The following is a 22592-nucleotide window of genomic DNA, read 5'->3' as shown; positions in this document are numbered from 1 at the left end:
GATTAGTCAAAGACAAAAACATGCGCAGGGGCACATTAAAATTTTCTGCTTTGTCTCAATAATTGTCTTACAGAGGGAGTACGTTCCCTTTCACTCATACTCAACAGAAAATGCCTCTCAGTGCAACAGACATTTAATTCAGGAAACACGGTTTTAGAAGTCAGTTTTCCCTCTGTCTTGGGAACTGTGTTTTGTCATCAGCACAGCTGGATGGGGGCTTTGCTGCCTCACAGGAGCACACGCCTTCCTCCCTCCTCAAACAAACATCCCTTCAGCATGAGCATAGCTGTCCACGCCGGGGGGAGGAGGATGGCCAAGCCTTCCTCCCCTCCTGCCAGGCACCCCAGGAAGCTCTGCCACCAAGCCAGAGTTACTATAGGGACACTGAAAACCAGTGCTGACAGTTACAGCTGTTGAACTAATGGTTCTGGTACGCTGTTCTCACTGGATCTCCTTCCCAAATTAAAAACTTAAAAATGGCCATACTGCCTTAGACTAAAAGTTTTGGGGGAAGGGAAAAAATTTCCTTCCCTGGCCCACCATACATTGAAGGAACCCCATAAGTTAACGAAAAATCCAAACGATCACTTTTTTTCTGTAAAATGGGGTCAACATTGTTATGGAAATTAGGCTTGTCGGCCACCATAACAGGGCCCGACCCTAGGTTGCCGCAGAAAAGTTCAGAGCCAAAACAAAACAAATTAAATAATTAAATTTTAATGACGCGTGTGCAATAATTACAGCTCAAGCTGGGTGCCTCCAAAGAGGGACCCTAACATAAACAAATCCTGGGCAATTACAGTTTTTTCAACTTACATTTCCCACCCCTCACGCGGTAGTTAGACCAATAGTAATTTTTTGGTCTGGGGTCTCCTGCTCCTCATTGGGTCTCATCGTCATTCTGAGGTAAGCTGTTTTTCTCCTTATTTTTGTTTTTTGCGGTCTCTGATGACGGTTGTACCTCTGTTTTTGTTGGGTCTTACTGTTGTGTCTCAAGGTCCTGAGGAGGAGGAGGAGGTGATTCTAAAGCATAACAATTATCACTGCCCCAGCAGTGAGCTAAGGCTTTGTCCCTCAAGGTCCTAATGCCCTGCACTGGTCTTATTTCAAAGCCTTGACACCCTCCCTTTCGGAGTGTGAGACGCAGGAATGCAGACCGCTTGTAACTTCCTTAGCTTCCTAGCTTGAACCAGCTCTGAGGCCCTTTTCTTACTGGACTAAGTAAAAGTTCATTACTTTATCTAAGTGCGGCCTAAGGCTTCAGCAAATTTAGCGCCTCATGCTAAGCAAGTTTCATAGAAGTTGTGCTAAGCGGCTACCTCTAGACAGTTTCGGTTCGCTATTCTTTAACAACATGACTAATGTACCCATTAGCTGGACACGACATGAAATAAATCGCTCATGGCAACGCAAACCTTGATATTCTTTAAAATTACACCTTCTACTATGAGATTAATATGAAGAAAGTATACTGAAATTATTTCCTTGAAGATATTATTTGACATAAATTTTGCTGCATGAATTCATTTTTCAACTTAGTACTATTTATCCTGTTGAATAATGTTCCTATTGTAGCGCGGGGAAGCGTATTGGTCACACCAGTGTAACTGGTTCTGCAACCAAGCTGCGTTCTATGAAAGTCAGAACCACTTCCACCTCTCAGAGAGGAAGAGGCCCAATGCTGGACATAATTCAGTGTTTAAAGTTAGACATAAAAAGTACAAAACTGGACCTGAAATGCTGATATAAGTTGGAGTGTTCAGTGACTCACTTCTGAATTAGACTGCAAGCTGCACCTGTCCAGTTTGTTCCTACAGTAGGCAAAATGAAAAGACTGAGTTAATCTCAGAGAAATATTCCTAACGTCATTAGCATCTAAAACACCAATTTCAAATGTTCCAATAAAAACAAACAAAAAAACTGACCAAGCCACACAATTAAGCAGAGAAACATAAAAAGAAATGGTGATTCTTTTTCCTTATTTTATTGGATAAATGATTTAAAAGGTAATAACAATAGTGTTAAAACTACTACAATATCTTTCCACAGCCATATCTCACAGACCCACAGATAACCTTCTATATAATTATTTTTTGCTTTTTCCTCATTTTTATCTTTTAAGCCATACTTATATTAAAATGCCCATTTCAACAGTTTCTTCACACTAATAGCAATTAAATGTGGAAGGAAGGAGGATCTAGTTATAAAGGAAGGGGTTTCAGGTAATCTGTGATATTATTGTAATCAATCAAGTTGCTAAGGAAGGAAGGAAAAGAGAGAGGCCTTACAAGCTACTCCAGGTAGCTTTAAGCCTATTGTGTGTCACCGTTGCATTACAGATAACTCAGGATGCTGGTGAACAATTCAAAGTAGTTTTTTGGTAACATATAAAACACTAAAATAACTTAGAAACTAGATCCAAATATTTTGAAAAGAATCAACTTTGATATACAAAAACAGTCATAAGTTGTTACAAAAGTTTCAAACAAAAGTTTGTTTTCTCAGTGCGTTTATGTACCAGCGCAATTACTGGGTCCAGAGCAAAGAAAGAGGTTTTTATTCTTTACTTTTTCTTTAACAGTAATAAAAAATGAGGAAAACATAAATTTGTATGTAAAGAATCATCGCTGGTCTTAAGAATAAATGTAACCAGAAACCCTTAAATCTGAGAGGCACACTTTGGGTTTCCTTTTTTTCTATTTTTTTCTTTTTTTTCTTTTTTTTTCCAACATAAAAGGAAAGTCACCAGTTTATTTAAATGGAGTAGCTACTCAGACGCCCCAAATAAACTTAATTCAATTAACATCACTAGCAAAAATCAGTTAGAAACTGTACAAAAATAAAAAAGTTAATACATTTAATCCTGCAGGGATTTTGTAAGGACTGGAAGGCAGGCTTTAGGAGCAGCATTTGGGCATGGCTGGAGGCTTCTTTGGTTCGATCTAACACACACAAGAGATGTAACCTACTCCAGGCAACAATTTTAAAACCCCGCACATTTGAAGACAAGTAAGGAGGTCCATATACAAACGCCAGGGTGTGCCAGTGGATTGGACTGTCTCGATTAAACAGCAGTATATCTGAGGTCAGAACTCGAGCGTGCCCTCCCCCTGCCACCAGCAGCAGCGGGGCGGAGATGGTGGGACGTCAGTGCTACAGCAGTCGGGGCAGAAGGCGGCCGCTTGAAGCACGACTGAGCAGCAGCTTCACGTCAGCTCTAGGGGTTTGTCGTCTAACTCAGTTTACAGAGCATGGTTTTTAGGAACATTAAGCAAAAGAATTAAAAGAAAACCCTTTTAATGGAATAAGGCAAACTGATTAGTGCTCATTGGAAGTTAGCGTTCCAACTTAAAACAGTGAAACAGGCTACGTGGTTGTACCTTAACTTCTTATAAAGTACCCCAAATAATAAAAAAAAGTCTTTATCTAAAACCAGCGACGTATCTGAAAGGGCAATAAACATAATTACAAGGGAAGGCCATTTACGAAAGCGTTTCTTGATCAGCTTTAAGCAAACAGACCTATTCTGTCCCAGTGCATGTCACAGTGAACTGCACATTTTGTACAAATAAACCCACAATTACACAGAAAACATCTGTAGCATTCTCAGCACTTGCGTGCTGAGGAGGTAGGTGCCCTAGAAACACTGTAGACAGACTGATTATTCTAAGCATTTTTATAAAATATCATACAAATCTGATTGACCGTAGACTTTGTAACAGTTTTTTTAATTAGTGATACAAAACTCTGGTCCAGAAGGGTCTGGCATTAACTCATTTTAAAAGCACACCTTTACAGTTTGAACCATATTTTTAAGCAACGGCTACTGAGAGTTAGACAAAAATGCGTTATGCATTATGCTGTGTACAAAAAGGAGACAAAACTATCCTTTTTTCCCCCCAAGCCACGGTGGGAAGTATTGCTGACCTCGTCCTTAAAAACCTGCAGGATTGTTTATTCATCAGTATAGCATTACTACACTGGTAAGAAATTCCGTATAACATCTGCATATATTGAAGATTTTTAAAAAAAATCTGATATGATTTTAGATCCGCATGACCAGTCACGTGACCTGCTTGAGGTTGATTAGCACCTTTCAATACATATATATTTTTATATATAATAGATCTTTTTAAAAAACTTCTAACAATGAGCTCATACAGAAGCATGAGCATGCTGTAACGAGATGACAGATAAAGATGGGGTTGGATGACTTCTTTTTGCAGCAGACAATATGATTCAGTTTGTGCTCAGTTTCACCTATAAGGGCAAAGAGGAGAGGCGGAAAAAAAACCAAAAACCAAAAAAAACCCCTCTGTCAGGTAGCCACTTGTTCACAATTTCCACTTGAAGATTAATCCATTTAAAAATGTTCCCCAAGTAGAAACACAACAGTATCATCCAAAATAGCCTCTATATAAACTTCTATTAATTTCTGCAGCGTCTGCCTGGCACCTCTTGGCTCCTGAATTTTCAGGCCCTCTGTTTATTTATAAATTAAGGCACCACAACTGAAAAATGTTAATATTTGAACATCAGATGCTGTGGATGAAGGAATGCCGAAGACCTTCTATAAGAACCTCCATAAAAATTAAGTAGCAAAGCTAATCTCACATAAGGGATGAGCATAATTTATCCAAATCTCTTTTTGAAACACTGAAACATTTACAATTAGTCTGACATTTGTTACATCTTAACTCAATTTAGCTATTGGAATTCTGTTGTATGTATTTTTTACAAACCTTTGTTATTTGAAATAACTGTAATTTCTGCTTACTGCAGTTTACTCATCCGTATTAGGAAGGTCTTTTCTATAACAGATAGGATGTGTTATCCCCTAGAACATGCGCTGAACTATGACAGGTATTAGTGGGAGTTCTGCCCCCCCATGGCTGGGGGCGCCGGGCCCGCCTCTGAGCCGCGCTCCCTCACGGAGCCGAGATCCGCTCCCGCTGCCTGAGGTCCCGGGCCGCTGCTCTGAGGGCGCCGATCGCGGCGCGCGGACGAGGGGCCGTTGGGCGAGGGGGGCCGTTGGGCGAGGGGCCGCTCGGCGGCCGTCCGGCGTCCAATCAGCGGCCGTCCGGCGTCCAATCAGCGGCCGTCGGGTGCCCGGGCAGCGGCGGCTGGACGCGCAGGGCTGTCGCACGGCCCCGAGGGGCAGGGGGAGCAGGGCGCGCAGGCGGGGGAGGCCGAGGCCGAGGGCAGCGAGCCGAGGAGCCCGGCGCAGGACGGCGTGGGGGCCGGGTAAGGGGAGAGAGGCGGCCGCGGGGCGGGGCACGTGGGAGTGCCGGCCGAGGAGAAAGGCAGTCCTGTAACGCTCAGGCGGAGGAGAGTGAAGGGTGTTAACGGGGCTGGGAGGGTAACGGGTCTCGGGGCGAGCGGCTGGCACCGCCGTGCAGTGACCCCGTTCATCTGTAACTCCTCTCCCCTTGCAGGCTGTTGCTTGCAGTTACCGTCCTGGCGTCAAGAGGCAAACCCCCCAGTGTAGCCTTGTTGTGGGCTGCTGGCTTCTCCTGAAGCTCGGGAGGGAACAGAGGGGACGTCCTTGCATTTCATGTTTCGTCAGCCCGACAGCATTTTGGCTTTGATTCCATCTTGCTCCTACCTGTTCCTGGACAGTGACGGGGAGGAGAAGAGGCACTATCCCACCATGTCCCGTTACAGCCTCCATAATCTCCTGGACTGGCTGTACGGGGGGGTGGAGCCCAGCTTTGCTGGCAATGGAGGGCCAGAATGCGCTGCCTTTCTCTCCGGGCAGCAGCGTCTGCTGGAGAGCTTGGTCTTCCTCAGTGTGGGTTTTGTGGAGATCCTTCTGTCCCTGTGGAAGCTGAGGCAGCTGCACTGCAGGGAGCTGGAGGGTCATCTGCTACAGCAGCCCCAGGCTAAGCAGGAGAGCTTGGGCAAAAATCTGCTACTGGTGGCTCTCTGTCTCATCTTTGGGCTGGAGGTGGGGTTCAAGTTTGCTACCAAGACTGTCATTTACCTACTGAGTCCATGTCATGTGGTCACTATGATGGAGGTAAGGCCCATGTGTGGTTACCAGGAAGTTTGCTTTAGCTTTATACTTGCAAGGCAGTATTTTTATATAGTCAGTTGTGGACCAAAAGTGCATAACAAGGGTACAAATGTCAAGAATTGATATAAATTTTTAATAATGATTTAGTTTTTAATTGGCCAAACTGAAATCGATGAAGAAGCAAACGTCAAATGAAAATACTAATGTCAAACTTCCTGCTTGGAAAGGCAAAAGATTAGTTACCTTTACCTGATCATTGCTTCAAGAATAGAAAATGCTGTTTCCAGTGACAGTAGTGGTAAAATTTGCACCAAATTTAATGAAAGCAAGGCTGTTGCTAACAGGCTGATGTAGTTCACTGGTAACGTTTTCAGGTAAGTTTTTTTTCAGGGATGTGAATGTGTTTTGTGAAGTTGTTGAAGAAATGAATTACTCCTCGTGCAGAAAATTTTGATACTGGCTTTCTAATTTTAAAAGCTGAATGGTAAGGAGGCCAGTCTTACCTCTGTCACATTTATCTGTGGGATGAAATAAGTGGTCTGGCTGAATACCTGTGGGTACACTGTGTAACTTAATGACTTGTGTCTAGCTTGCAGATGCACTTTAATATACAGTTTGTGTAGCGGTTGGAATACTGGAAATGTTCATAAACAATTATTGAACTGTGATATCTAAACCTTATGAGCTCTATTTTCCAATGGTCCTGTACATGTACCTAGAAGTCACCTTCACTGAGAATGTAATTATTTTTGACATCTCCCAAACTCCTTTATAATTTTGTTTAATTTCTCTAATGCTCTAGCCTCAACACTGGACAATTTACAAAATTTAAGCTCAAGAATTAATAAAAGAATGTCAAAAAGACTTTCATAAAAGCTGCCATGATAAAAATATCTGTCTAATAGCAATAACAAATAAAAATCAAACCAATGTAGTTCTTACTCTCAGTCTCCCTTTGCAGAAGGCAAAGGATCAGGGGCAACTGATCTAGGCTGTATCAGATCAAGCCAGTTCTTACTTTCACTCCTGGAGAGCATTTTCTGAAAAAGGAATGGTAACATTGTTTTCTTGTAGTACCAGAGGTCTAAGGGAGATGGGTATCCATTTAAGAGGGGAAAACCAAGCTCTTTACAGAAATATGCAAGACATTTATAGCAATTAACTTGCTGTTCCAGAACTTAATTAGTAGGGTATGTAAATTGCTTAGCAGTGATGCAACGTTAGCTCATAGGACTATAGGACGCTTGCTGCCCATAAAGTAGTAACAATAGCTGTGCAATCAATTAGTCAATATTGGTAATGAAATGGAAAACATAAGTTAGGCAAGAGCTGTAGAAATATTTGAGAAATGAAAAGAAATGGAATGTGGCCATATTATTTTAACTCTTAATATTTACTGGAAGATTTTCCGATTAATTCTCTGGATTAGAAGGTAAGGTTAGATTACTGTTATGACAGATAAGTTTAGTTCCCCTGATATGGTATTATGATATTATGTTACAATAGTAATGTGATATTTATTATAGGTGTTCAGAAAAAGCTGGTATTTATGCATAAATCAGGGAGCTACTATTATTTAGCTCATTTATTAATGGTCTTCTCCGGGAAGACAGAGATTTACCTTTTGTAGCGAGGCATGGGCAACTCTTTTTAAATAATGTCTTTCAGACCACAGTTGCAAACCAGTTGTGGAGCATGTTTAAATCTATGCTAATAACTAATTGGAAATTAGTTATTATACAGCAGTTTATTCTGTGAAATTCAGAAGATGGTATGTCAGCAAAATGCAGAAGTTACGCCTCTTCATCTTTAAACAGCTGCCTTAGGTATAGGCAGGCCCATGTTTAATGTCGAGGATGAAAACAGTTGCAAAACAACAGCGTTCAACAGAGAAAACAAGTTAGATAACAAGACTGATGTCTTCCATCAGCAAGAAAAAATATATACGGTTGGAATCTTGTGAGTTTTGTTCTTCTGCTCTGAGTTTGCTCAAGGCAGCAGGTTGGCAATGAGATATATGAAAATACAATGTTACCATTTTCTTCTGTTCTTACAATTGTTTGTACATAATCCTGCTGCTGGGCCTAAACAATAGGATGAACAGTGGTAGGAGGTGAAGAGATGAAACGTGCTGCAACATTTGAGGTCACTGAAAGGGAAGCCAACAGTAGCTGTTGGTAAAGGTCTCTTCTTGCACTCGATTTCTATTTTCCTTTTCTAAGCTGAGACTATTTCATCTCAGAGCAACAAAGGCTCTGGGCTGTAAGCCAGAAATATTTGGAACTGAAAACTGCCCTCCAGTTTTGTCTGCATAAAAGCAAAAGTCCTGCTTTTGAATGACCTAAAAGTGAAATGAACTAACAAAATAAAATGAGACTTAAACCTTGCGGTGTATTTGAGTAGACAAAACTGCATAATATAATGGTTACTGAGTTGTGCAAATAAATGTGTTTTGTTCAGGTGTCTAATTTCTGCATATCACTTACGCCAACCAGTGTTCAAATCAAATCTCCTTCATAAGCAGGAAGAACTAGTTTAGATGTGTCATCAGAAGGCTAAAGTGTTGGTCAAACGAACATACTCGTTTAAACTACCAAAACAGTTCTCTTGGTTAATCAGATTCAGAGAGCTTGTTGCCATCCTGTCAGCTAGTTGAATCATCTAGAAATAATACAGTTTATTTCCACACCTGGACTTAGTTTAGGTTTCTTGCTTAACTTTTGGAGGAAGAATGACAATGTTGTTTTTTCACCTGTGATGTAAGTGCAGCATCATTTAAAAAAGGGTGGGGGGAACCGAAACTATTTGTTTCTTGATAAGCTGCTTTTTTTTTTTTTTTTTTTTTTGGATAAAGGTAGAATGGGAATTTTTGTAGTATCTTTGACAGCTATCCCACGGGGATGGAGGTGTATTTGTGCAGTGCAGTTATTTAGTTGGTGTGGTGTAGCAGGAGAAATGGCCTCTATAGAAAGTAAGAATTCTGTTATAGCTTGACTTTTTTTTTTTTTTTTTTTAAGTTCTTTCTCTACGTGGAGTGCTCTTACTGAAGATGATTTGAATACCTCTTAAAGAAAAAAAAAAAAGAGAAAAACAGTTATTAAGACTGAGTATGTGATTGGACCAATGATACTGCTGTAAACCTGGCATGAAAGGGTATGCTAAAGGGGACACATTTTAAGACCAGTAGTGTATTGCAATCCTGTTTTTCCTTGTATAGCAGGAAAAGATTTACCATATGTATAGAACATACCTTTGGCTGGAATAGACTGTCCTAAATGCAAAATTTATGTCCTTAAGAAAATGCTTTTTAGGAAATAGTCACACATTGCTGGATGGTTCTATCAAACAATGATCTTTTTAGGCAAAGGGAACTAAATTAAAGGGAAAGTGGGGGGGGGAAGACAAGGGGAAGAAATGTCTAAAATATAGGGGAGTTGAGTTTCACGCAGTGATCTTGATCTTAGAGCTGAACTTTGTATAATTAAAATCACTGCTAAGTACATCTGTAATTTGATAAATAATAAATCCTATGTTCACTATTTCCAGTTTTAGCTTCTTTAGAGACCTGGAGCCTTCCTGTCCTCTGTAAGAGGCTACTGTGTTTTTTAGAAACAATGGGCTGTTTTTAGAACGTACGTAATAAATATAGCTTGACTGAGTCTGCATCATTTGGGAATCTGTCCCAGCGTATAATTCATTAATTCTCTCTCTCTCCCTCCCCCTCCCCCTTCCTCCCCTCCCCCCCCCCCCCCCCAATTTTTTAAACATTGGAAAAAATCTGATTAGGTGGTCAAATGTGATTTTTAGGTGTGATTGTAAATTTAATTTTCATACACTGCTCCTAAATATCTTTTAATATTTGGAAGAGTCCAGTGTGTGTGTTTTTTATATTCTCTCTCTTCAAAACCTTGAATTAAAAATCTAGGGTCATTTGTAGCCTGTTGTTTGATAGTGGGTATGAAGAACGTTTGATTACATAAATTCAGTAAATATTTATAGAAATGACACTAAATAATGGCAACAACTGTATTGGGTAATGTGAGCAATAGCCTGCATGTAAAAGTTTAATGAGTTATGCAATTTTTAAAGGGCAGCAGTATTCTAAAGCAAAGCTATTTTTTACAGAGTTTCATTCACTGCTGCATGTATTATGATTCTTGGGGAAGATATAGAGGAGTGAAGGCAAAATTTCCTATGACAATGTAAGCTCTCCAAAATGTAAGGAGATATATATGAGCATATATATGGAGCATAGTATACCTTACAGCTTATTCCCAAATCAGTACATTTAGCAGCTGTGTGAGCCTGTTGTAGCAAGGTCAACAATCCTTTCAGTGGTCTGAAATATTATCTGGTAGACATGAAATCCTTCATTTAAACTTAAGTGGAAGATGTGCATAATCGCAGCTCATAAACATCAGATGATGAAGCATGCTGCTTGTCTTCAGCATAAAACAAGTCTTTCTTTCTCTAACTGCAAATTAACTTGCAATACTTCCTCTTAAAGCTGATTCCTGGAAAGGAAAATCATCATAGTGTGTGGTGAAAAAGGGCAGATAGAGAACAACTGAAGCACCGAGAGCACCAGTATTTCTTGGCGGCAAGGCTTATTTCTTGCCAAAGGGTGTATTTCACTGCTAGAAGGATGGCAGTAGTTCAAGGGGCACAGGTATGTTGTGTCATGTCATGTCATGTGGTAAGGGTTTGTATTTATTCAGATTGACAAGTAATTAGTGCCAAGTGAATTTAGTTGTTTATACTTTAATACTTTGGTAGTTAGTGAAATGCCAACTTAAATTACCAGGAATATGGTGCTATATGCCTTGGGGTTTTTTTGGATTATGTCACTGTTCCGGTTTCTTTGGCTAACATGATGTTCTATAATAAAAACAACTATTACATATGTATCATCCTGATGTTTTTAAAGATTGCCTCTTGCTCCAGAAGTACTTAGTATGGTACATGGTGTTAATTTTTTAACATAATCAAAAATCATCTCCAAATACCTTATTAGTGAGACTGAGAAGAACAGTACGAATCTCTGGGTAATCACAGGGTAATCTCTGGGTAATCCTGCAGCTTGGAAAAATAGAAACTTATTGCATTCTAGCTTCTCTATCAAGCCAAAAACTTAAATTCTCTTAATTCTCTCAGCTAAACCCTCTTAATTCTATCAGCTTCTGATGTTATATATAAAGCAGGAGTATTCTTGATTGAGCTCATTAATAAAGCGTTTTTATGCAAAAGAAGGACTAACCTATAACTCTGAAGTCCAGGGAAATAAATGTAATAAGCCAATCACTGAAGATGTAGTGGTTAGTGATTATCTCCAAAATATAATTCTCTTTGCCAATATGGAAAACAAATTATGGATTTTTGACTAGAAAACGTTGGTGGGACTGCAGGTGACTCGTATTTTACTCGGATATAGGGCTCTGCAGCGAGTGCTCAGAAAACTGGGAGAAAAACATTTCTGTTCTTCAGTACTTTGTCCACCTGAAGAAATTACAGAAGGTATAGATAGATGCAGTATTGTGAAAGGACTGAGAGTAGTTGAAACTCAGCTTTGTGGACAAACTGCAAAGGCAAGTATGGATGGTATGTGTTTTAAGGTATGATGTACATGACCATTAAAAGACTAAAAATTTTTAGAGAACAAATCTAGGGAAAAAAAGCCTTTTCCATACGGTATTGTAGCAGCTATGAGGTAGAAGATAAGTCATGTATCAAGCTAAGTTTATAGTTGTTTGCATAATTCTTCCTTCATAACAGAACTTAATTCAGTTTGGACTGATCCCTTATACGTATGGTAATTGTGAATGTCGGTGACTGTACTTTTCCTGAGAATTAATTGAAATCCTATGATCTAAGATAGTTGCTCTCTGGGTAAAAAATTAAAAATAATTTTATACAGTCAACTTCTAAGTTGTGCTCAAGAAAAAAAATCAGTGTGCTTAAGACTCGTTTTATTATCATAATTATCCTGACATACTCAAAAGGTACTATTTTGAAACTTACTTTTCAAATCCTACTAGAATAACATCAGCTGTTTTTATTTCATCTTTTAAATTAGCTCTGTAAACTCCAAAAAACAGTGTAGACTGGTTTCTTTCATATCTATATTTTGTGTTTGATGGCACTCTTTAATGGAAACCTTTTTCATGTGCAATGCCATTTTGACCTTTTTTTATTATTATTATTTTAGGCTTTGGGAGGCACTTACAAGGTGTCTCTGCCCTGCCTGGACATCAGTTTGGACAAAAGCTATGGGAAGTTAATTATCTGAAAGTTGATCTTGCAGTCTATCAATTTTGGTTGCCATTGGCCAACAGGATCAAAAGGTAGTAAAGGCAGAATGCTTGTATCTGTACAGGCGATGAACATAATATTCTATTTTTAGGAGGGAAAAAAAGAGTCTAAATGAAATTGAATAAAGTCAAAGAACTTTTTGTAAAACAAAGTCTAGAAGAGGTAGCCCAATAAAACAAGGAAAATATAAGATTATGCAGAGTCTTCAATAAAACTACCAATAAACTCCCAAATAACCTTCATCTTCCCAAATCATTGTCCACTATCTGCATATCTTTGCCAAAACTTCTATTGAGGCTGAAGATGCAATCATCCCCCTGTATTGGCCAGGAAAGAAAAGCTAGAAACATTCAGTATACCATTCAGGTTTTAATCTACAGAATAGCCCACAAGAAAGTTAATTTTAATGTTTGTAACAATGTATGATTTTTTTTCCCCCCTAAAATATCAATAATTTACTTTTTTGTGATATTAGGCGACATTATTTTGCTTTTAGAACAGAGGAACAGAAAGGTTGAAACTGAAGTGTCCATTATTGGGGGCAGGGGGAAATAAAGGAGGAGAGAGGCAGATTATATGATCAAGTTACTGAAGACTTGAGTTTTAACGCCTCGATGAATTAAGGTCTTTTAATTCTACAATTGTCTTCATTTTAGCATTTTATTTTTTTCAGCTTCCCTGATCTTTTAACATTGTTTCCTTAATGTCTTCATGCTTTGTTGCTGTGGCAGATTCCCTGAAAAGCAGTTTAGTTTTTTGGAGGGAATATTAGTAAATTTATCCTTGTAACATGTCAAATATGAAAGAGCTGCATATCTTAGGAAATGGTATATAAACAAGGTTTTTTTCAGAATGTGCTTTTTTTGTCTACTGAAGGAATAAATGTATATGGTCCTTAAACTGTTTCATCAGCACAACTGAGGGATTGGTGAACTGTGACAATAAAAAGGTATTAGTGACTTGAGGCAGAGTAGAGCAAGAATATGCTAAAATGGTTTTGCTTCTGTAGGAAGCTGTGATATGAAACTTCATGCTTTGCATATGTAACAAAAGTGAATAGATATGAATATGCATATGAAAATCTTATTGGGAACATGTGAGCTTTCACGGAATCATTGACAGATGTAAATGCAAGTTAAACCTGTAGTATTTTATTAGGAAGTTGGAGACTTGAATATTATTTTTCTAGTCAGCATTTTTTTTCTTCTCCCCCAGATTAGTTTCTTATTGTCACCTTTTGCTAACAGCATTAAGCTAGGAGTGGGGAAGGAAGTAACCCACTACTAGTGAAGGCCTAGTGCAGATGGTGATTAGAGGAAAAGGAAGAAAAATAGCCTCAGTGCACTTTTTTTCCCTCTGAACTATACCTAAGATGTCATTACTAATGCTGCTGTGATACACATAGGAAGACCTGAGTCCTATGTTAATAATTAATCCTAAAATACGAGAAGTCTAGAAAATCTTTCACCTAGGACTATATAATGGAAGAAACGGAGTACAGGTTCTTCTGATAAACAAGCTAAGCCTATGTAAGGGGAGACTAACCTAGAATGTCCCAATGAATATATATATATTTACAAGACATTACTTAGTCTTTAGAGTAGAAGATGGAAATTGTTCAGCTTGCTACACCTCTCTCATCCCCAGGTTGAAACTGGGAGGTTGGAAGGAGGGGCAGGCAGCTTCAGATGTTCCCAGAGTCTGTTTTGTGTAACACAGGAACCACTTTTTACTGTAGTGTTATGTAATGCTTTGCCAGCAATGTTGCTTTGAATTGTGAGTACTCTTAACAATAGATTAACAGTTCCACAGGACAAATTAATTAATCCCTGAATCCATCTGACAGCTGCAGAAAGGCAACTGTGCTTCTTATGCTGAGAGGTTAAGTACGTTTTAATTGTTGCTGTATAGCAAGGAGAATGTAACAATCTCTTAGTGTCCGTTCTCTTTTCAGATTTGGCATTCTAAAAGATCTTAACCTTATCTCCTGATTTGTCAAACTGTATTTATGAGTTTTAAAGAGTTGCTTTTTAGTAGGCACACAGATGGCTTCTAAATGATATGGCTGCTTTGTGCTGAATTGATAATTAATAAAAATGATCAACATCTAATTTACAGCCTTGATTCGGTATCGAGGTTTATGGTGGAGTTATTAAAGCATATTACTTTCTGATAAGAAATAATAGGTTGATTGTTTTGAACTTATTTTAAAAATGAATTCTAGACTTAACAAAATCTTCTTCACCTTTTAAATTATCCAGCTGCTTGAATGTTCCTTGCCTTATGTTTTATCATTGTAGGGGGGAAATGGATATTTTTCACGTTTACAGTGAAAGCCAATGTACTGTAACCTTTTAAACATACCTTTTAATCTCTTTTGCTCTAGAGGGTACTTTGATACACCTAAGAAAGAGTAAAGGCTTTTATTTAGGTAGAGATTGAGCAGAGGGTTACCCTCCTCCTCCCCTCCCCCCTTTTTTCTCTTTTTCTTTAATTCATTCCAGAATTTGGTCATGGATTTTTCATATTGCTCTGAATGTTGCAAGTAGCAATTAAAAGCTAACCTCTTCATTTCAAAATAGTGTATTAAAACAATCAATTTATGACCTGGTTAATTGAGCATGACTGGAGTGTTTGAAAAGAAAGATACATTTCCAGTCTGCTGCGGCTGCAACCAGGCACTAAATCAAACAGATGGCTCACAGAGACAGGCAAGCTGCTGTTATTAAAGGTAAATGAAATCTTCTGTGCTGCATTTATGAGACATGAGAGTTTTACCTGTAGCATGCTCAGGCAACTTTTGCCAGAAACAACTTTCCTTGGACTTCTGTAAACATTCCTATCTATGTGATGGGTGCTACTTTGTCTGAAGCTTAATCTGGAATAGTTAGTTGCGTGACTTGTTCTTTCCTTCCCCTTCTGCCTTTTTGATCATCTTCTTTTGCCGTTAGTTTATTTCTGATCAAGCAAAATCATCTTTCTGCATATCTGTCTCTCAGTAGGACAAAGATTAGTAGAAGACAAGTGTTTCATGACAAGTTTTGACTATACTCTCTCCCTCAATTCACCAACTCAAAAATAATGTCATTAAAATACTTCTAAAGGGAGCTTTAGGTGTAATATTTTGAAGAGTGTTGGAATATTTTGGAATCCAAAACTGGAGAGGCAGCCAAGTAATAGAAAAAACCCCAGCTCTCCTTACTCATAGTGCACATGGAGTGGCACAGTAACATTAAATAAATTGGAAGGTATCCAGGCCTAGATATTTGAAAAGATATTTTACTTCAGTTCAGATACATTATTGCTATTATACTCTTTAGTTGCATCCTTTTCAAATGAAAGATTGTGCTTCCCTTTTGAGAACAGCTCTTGGGATTTTTAGTAGTCTTGCTTTCTGAAATGCTGATTAGTCAAACTAGTGGTGGAATGTGGCTTTATCAAATGTCAAAGAAGCGAGGAACCATTAGACAAACAGACAAATGGGAAAATTTGTGGCTGACATGAGAAATGATTTTTGAAATGGCAGTGTTCTCATAAACCTTTTGGAGCTTGTAAAACAAATATATACCTTCTCATCAGTATCTGAGAATTCTTCTAGACTTGACTCCAGCATGTATCATAGCCTTTCATTTTAGAGATTTAATCAGCTGTTTTTAGGATCTCAATTGTAGGCTAGTCATGCCTTATAATGGCAAGATGGGGAAAATGCTAGCAATCTTCCTAACGTAGTAAATTTTAGCTACTATAGGTAGTAGCCTGGTAACATATCAGGACATTTACATCTTGAAGTTTGAGTTTCTCTCAACATCTGAGCATGTTGGATTTGTAATAATGCCATTTAGGAAAATCTGCTTGCATCAGGGACTTTTTTTTTTCCCCCCTCCACCAAAAGTGATTGATAGCAAATGTACTTAAGAGGCACTGCTGGATTAAAAAAACAAACAACCCTCCCCCTCACCCAATCCCTTTCCTTTCTTACCATGTCCAATCTAGCAGTACAGTTAAATGGAAAATGGAAAACTCCATGTGTCTGACTGTGTTCTTTACCTCTTTCCAACTCATACGGGTGCACATGCACATTGCTGAAGTCTAGATTTGCAAATTGTGAAAGACTGTTTAAATAAAATTATTTCCATATGAACTGGAAAAATCAAATAATGGAAACCTCGAATATCTCAAAACTGATCTGGTAATTGCAGCGTAAGTAATGCTTTAAAGTGCAAGAAGTGAAAATACTATTAGGGGTTACCATAGTGCATGCAGATTAGAAAATTAATTTGTCTTAAGTGAGCTGTCAGGTTAATGTTAACATAGTTCATTGTGGTTTCATAAAGTTGCAGTCTTTTGTGAATTTTAGGTGTTTGTTCCAACATTAAATTTGTTCACACTTTGGAGATGTGGGTGCATTTTAATATTTTTGCCATTAGGAAAACTGATATAATCAATAAAAGCCCCCAAACTTGCTGCAAAATACCACTTTATTTCAGTGGATATCTAGCCTTTTTTCCATGCATGTTATTTTTGACTTTTACCTAGAGACATTACTGCAATGTCAAGGAGTAATTTTTTTGTAAATTCTGACTTCTAAAAATGCATTTATAAAAAAAAAAAAAAAGAATTACCTGTTTTCCCCAGTTCCTTATTCCCTCTGAGTGGTTATGCTTGCTTCCGGTGATTAAAAGGGAAGGAGCTTAACAGGAATTTGTGGAGGGCAAATGTAATACTTTGTGATATCTACGTATTGCTATCTTCTCGATCCTGCCAGGAAATTAAAGGTAGGGAAGGCATACTTTGCAGAATATTCCTTTTGGACTAGCTGACAAATGAAGAGTTGGCATACATTACCATAGGAATAGTGAAGACTGCCTTTTCTCTCTCTGTGTTTTTTGCATGGGAGGAGAGGACTGATACACAAGGGAGAGAAATGTTCCATTGACCTCACTTAACAGTGGTGTGAATCCTAATAGACTTTGCTGTGCTCACTTCTTAGAGAGAACAGTGCGTCTAAGTCCAAAGGAAGAAACATTTTGCTCTAGGTCATAATGTTTCTATCTTTTGATCCCTGTGCAGCTCTGTAGTCTCTCACATGATCCTGTCTGTCACTACAGAAGTTCTCCTCGATAAATTCATGCAATATTACCTTGATAAGGTCTTCAGAATAGTCCTTTTACATACAGGCTCTACTACCTACCACAGTAATGCAGATGACTAATAAATTAGATTTAAGAAAATAATGATCGCTGCTGTTTAAGGAACTCAGACATGATATTTCTTGGAAACTCCATCAAATACTGAATGATTGGATCACATACATGTTCACTCTATACAATTTTTAAGCATATTAATGCAGGGGGGGAAATATCCTTTTCCTTCTTTGCAGTCTGTCCCAGAGCTGCAGATATCACTTGGAGCTTTCTCTTCTTTCTCAGTGCATGGTTCAAGAAATGCATTATGGAACAGGCTGATTCTCAACCCAGTCCTGGGTTGGTTCAATGCAACCATGAGTTTAGTCTCTTTCAGGTCTCCTCTCAGTAGACGAATAGCTAAGCAGTGCAATCCTCTCCCTTACAGTCTCCAACTTCTAACAGCCCTGGTGACCCATCATGTGTTCTGGTGTGACCTTTGTATTTGGGCTTGTGCAGAGGGAGTGCTGCTCATGCAGTTCTTCGTGCCAGAAATATTTCCCATGGGGATGGACGGTACTTATGGTCTTGCAGAGCAACTAGGAATTTGACTGACTTTCTGACTTCTGTTTTCTTCTGGGTCCTCAGGCTTGAAGTGAAGTTCTGTTTGCAGATTTACCAGTGTTTTGAATTTCTTTGTAGTTTATTACTTGAAAAGAATCTCAGAATCTCCTGGTCCTGTGCTGGTGAAAGATTGAAATGCTGCTTTCTGTCTCTCAAGCATCCTGACTCACAGTGCTGTGCCCACGTAAGGAAACGCACAGATAACAAGTCCTAAGACCACCCATGATTTTGTATCCTCTCTTTCTCTCGCTCCCCTCAGCCCAAAATCTTTTTCAGGTCGAAGATGCTTGATGTGTTAAATTGATCCATGTATGGAAGCTATTCAATACATTTTGATCATTCTTGTTGACTTCTGTAACCCTTTCCCAAATCTGCTGTCTTTTGGGTGGGTGGTGTGTGTGTAAAAGTGAGAGGGAAGGGAATGACCAAAACTGTGCCCAGAATTCAGCAGGTCAGACAATGAATATTTTATAGCTTATTTTTCCTCTCTCAAATGTTACTTTGTACATTTTGGGCTTCCAGTTAATTCTTTTGTCCTTCTTTTCCTTTGTAACACGTGAAAATATAATGGGTAAAATGAGGAGGGATATTGCGGTTGTTTCTTAGCTTTTTTCTAAATTGAAAGTTTAGCTGTTCTGCCTTGAATGTACGCAATGATGATCAGATAAAAACGTGTGTGGAAGAGCCTCCTTCAGTGTACTTTAAAATATATGTTGTCTCGTGTCTGCAACGTGCCAGCTAGGATGGGGGCTATTATCTCTGCTAGTCTGAGCAAGTAAAACCTTCAGAGTTTTACCAGGAACACAGAAGCTGGGTACTCTTCACAGCCATGTCACTAACTTTATATGATATTGTTCAGTTTATAAGACTTAGCTGTTTCCTACCTCAAGGCTAAGGACTGCGTTTCCAGTATGACAGTGAAATGTAATATTATTATGGAATGAGTATGTGAACACTCAGTACGTTAGAGCTTATGAGCGTGTCTGCTGTGAACTAGGTATTTTCAGGCTGCTAATTACTATGTGAGCTGAATGATGGTGCTCTCTAACATTTAAATCTACTCTGTGAAATAATCCTCTGTAAATCTGCTACAAAGGGTCTGTAAAACATTCCTTTTAAGAGGTTGTGAGGTTTATTTATCATGGAAAGTAGGTATTTAGAGAGAAAGTGCTTGATATTAAATTGCTAAAGCTGAAACATTTGAAGATCTGTTTCACTATCTTAAAGTTTTAACATAAACATGCCAGTTAAATTCCCTGCTATCCTTCCCAAAAATGAAAGACAAACACATTTTTCTGAAAGATCCCTCATAACAGAGGGACTTGCATGCTCAAAAATATTTAATATTTCTTTTGCCATCACAAATCCGGAAACTGTGTTTGTTGCTGTAGAGCTGACCTGAAAATGAGCAGCTGTGAATCCTGTTCTCTTCTTTGCCTGTCTCTGAGGCAGTAAAGTATTTTGGATTAGGTTGATGAGTTCATCTCAATCTTTGTAACTATTATGACCATACTTTTTTAATACTTGCTACTGTTTCACCTCAATGGTGAGATTCAGCAGGTACATTAAGATTCAGCTGCTACATAGAGTTGTACCCTAGTTTTTCCTCTGCCGTTCAGTAGTTGGAACGCTCTGCAGTGTGTCAGAAAAGTGAATGACTGGTGTGATTAAGACACATTTCTCTGTGTACACAGAGAAAAGCATTTCAGTTTGTTTTTGTTTTTTTTTAAGATGTAGGAAATAAAAAGAAAAAAATGAAATCTGTACTGGAGGAATAGAATTTTCTTCATTTAAGTATGAACAGTACTTCAAATGAATGTAAGGAAATCATAAGATACCTGAATTTAAAGGTTCAAATGAACTAGTGGGACTCTAAATGCCGTCTCTCCTTCTGTTAACATATATCATGGAATGTTTAAAAAGTTGGACTTTTTGAATATATACTTTGAATATATACAAATAGCATGGGAAAAAACAGGTATTATAAGAGACCACAGAAGGGAAAATTTTATGGTCCGCGACAGAAGGGATATAGTCCACAGTTGATGAAACTTTAATTGAGTTAGTAGACAGAGTCTGTTGCAAAAATATCAAATGACAGAATGATGAAATGTAATTAGTAAGTGTTGGACACTTTTCCCAGAAGCCATATGGGCCTTAATGTGTAAGGTGATACACAGACCTCACATAAGATTTTGTGGGTTTTTTGTTTTTTCCTTAGCAAAGAAAGCATCCACTAGCAGATTGTCATCATGCATCCATTGTGTTCACTTACTCTTTAACCTTCCTTGATGAGTAGAAATGGCTTGCTTTTTAAATACAAGACTTGAAAGAAACTCTGATTGGCTTTTAGGAGCATTCACTAAGCAAATGTCTTGAGGTTCTTTAAATTAATTGATGCCTTTTTCTTGCTGTGCCTCTATTAGAGTTCTGTATGACTAAGGAAAAAGATTTTTTTTCCTGTGAGTGTATGTGTACATTCTAAACTGTTATTGAGACTGACGGACTTGAATTAAAACATACAAGTAATTTGATTAGAGAAATAAATGGCTGTATATTAGGAACCTGCACTGGAAATAAAATATTTGAAATGTGCGCATCTATTCATATGGTAATAACAGGCCCTTTCAGGCACAAGGGCTGAATAGAATGATGCAGCCTTCAACCTTTCGATTGTTGCTATAGCAAGTACATTGCCTGCTAGTAATTAATTTGAACATCCATCAGTTACCTGGCCAGGTAGGCCCTGTAGCACTTCAAAGAAATAGGTTTGTTCAGTTTATCCAACTTGTCCCCAAAGTGGACATGTTCTTCAAATATTCTCACTTGGAGTGATTTAATGAGTTGACTAGTAGCTTGGCAGTGAAATAATCTATTGTGCACTTATTTTAGAAACAACAGAAAAAAGCATGATCCATTTTTTACTGAAATACTTTCTCTCAGAGAGCAGACCAAACTAGGAAGGAATTCTTCTGCCCCCCCCAACCCCCCATAGTGGACAATATTTTTTTAAAAAAAAGGGGGGGTAGGGGGTTAACACTGAACACTTGCACAGTTTTTTCTTTTTATCCAGAGTAAAACTTGCTGATATGAAGTGTTTTAAGTTGCTGTGAAAGTTAGATGGGAGATTGTTGCTAATCAACAATATTTTATTACATAAGGATTTAAACCAGGTCATATTTATGGTAGGAGTTTGGCCTGCGAAGAGAAACAAATATATACTGCTCAAATTGCATTAGGCTACTTTTTGTTTTAGGAAATAGATAGCTAATTACTGGTGAAATTTAAACAGTACTTCAAAAATACTCTATGGAAATAAGGCAACAAATGTATTTAAAGATGACTGCTAAGGTTATCTATAGAACGGATACTGAGATATCCTCTGGTCATGGTAAGGTCCCTGCTGTGCTGAATACTAAGCATTTATGATGACAATACTCTCCTTTGCTTCAGCAGTGCCGGACCCAGTCTTGAAGATCTAATGTAAGATGGTTGTCTATAAAAGCCTCTTAGCACTTCCCAAAGTAAGGCTATAGAGGCTACAATAGTGAAATGATTGGTAATACAGTAATCTGCTTTACAAAAGCCCTGAGAGAGGGAGAGAGAGAGAGAGAGAGATCTATATATAAGTATATATATATTTAATAATGAGAGAATTTCAAATGGACTAGAACTTGATTTGCTTCTTAGGAACTGGCAGAAGCTGAATCCTAGATGCTGCTCATACTGCTTAAATCCTTGTATATGTAGGTAATGTGAGATCTTTTAATTTGTTCATGATTTTGAGTCTTTTCCAGCTCTGCTGTAAAACAGTTCTTCTAGTAGAAGTGATCTGTCACATACAGAACTGAGGAAGAAAGATACACAAAATAGAGTTTAAATAAGATCGTATCATTAATTTCTTTCTTTTTTTTTTGCCTAATGTTTCAGATTTTTCTTCTTGACTGTCCTCCATGTCGGGTTGCAATGATTCTTTTCAGGTAATGCCCCATCCTTGCTGCATTTCTGTCTACTTGCATGGTGTGCTTAGAAGTTGATTGTGGCTTAAGTCATAAAATAGTAAGATACGCATCCAGCCCTTAGTTAGAAAGACATACTGGCTGGACTGAATGATGAGACCTTGAAAAGGGTCATGGCTTCAGCTGTGGGTGCTGAGTCCACTGACCCTTGTTTCTTTTGTACTGGTGGTGGTTTTGGTCTCACAGGCAACACCTATTCGCGCAGTAGTTGATGAGAGCACAGGTGTCCTTCTACAGAATAACCTATGGGCTTGTTAAATGTATGTCATGTGCCTCGTACTTTCTGATTATCTTCACTAAAAATTAGTAGCTGATCTTCATGGAAGGCCATATGTACAGTATGGGTCTATTTTTTAAAATGTGGAGATAAGTTAAATAGTTAAAGCAGATTCCTACTGATTTGGGTATTTCTCAAATGTGTGCAATCTTTTCTATAATATTGCTTATTGTTACTAACTTTAGGAAGTGGTCTAATGGACTAGTGCAGTAGAGTCCAGTAAA

The 22592-nt window shown here is 38.3% G+C and overlaps 1 long non-coding RNA gene across 1 annotated transcript; it reads left to right on the top strand.

The window, feature by feature from the left end:
* Window positions 1-4892: 4892 nt before the first annotated feature.
* Window positions 4893-22080, top strand: LOC135326583 (uncharacterized). The gene is made up of 3 exons (XR_010386908.1): window positions 4893-4961; window positions 5436-6019; window positions 22003-22080. It is a non-coding gene; the product is annotated as an uncharacterized LOC135326583 (long non-coding RNA).
* Window positions 22081-22592: the final 512 nt, after the last annotated feature.

The sequence above is a fragment of the Dromaius novaehollandiae genome, unplaced genomic scaffold (genome assembly GCF_036370855.1).
Source record: "Dromaius novaehollandiae isolate bDroNov1 unplaced genomic scaffold, bDroNov1.hap1 HAP1_SCAFFOLD_36, whole genome shotgun sequence".
NCBI lineage: Eukaryota > Metazoa > Chordata > Aves > Casuariiformes > Dromaiidae > Dromaius > Dromaius novaehollandiae.
The sequence above is the reverse complement of the archived record's forward strand: the minus strand, read 5'-3'. Positions and strand labels throughout refer to the sequence as shown.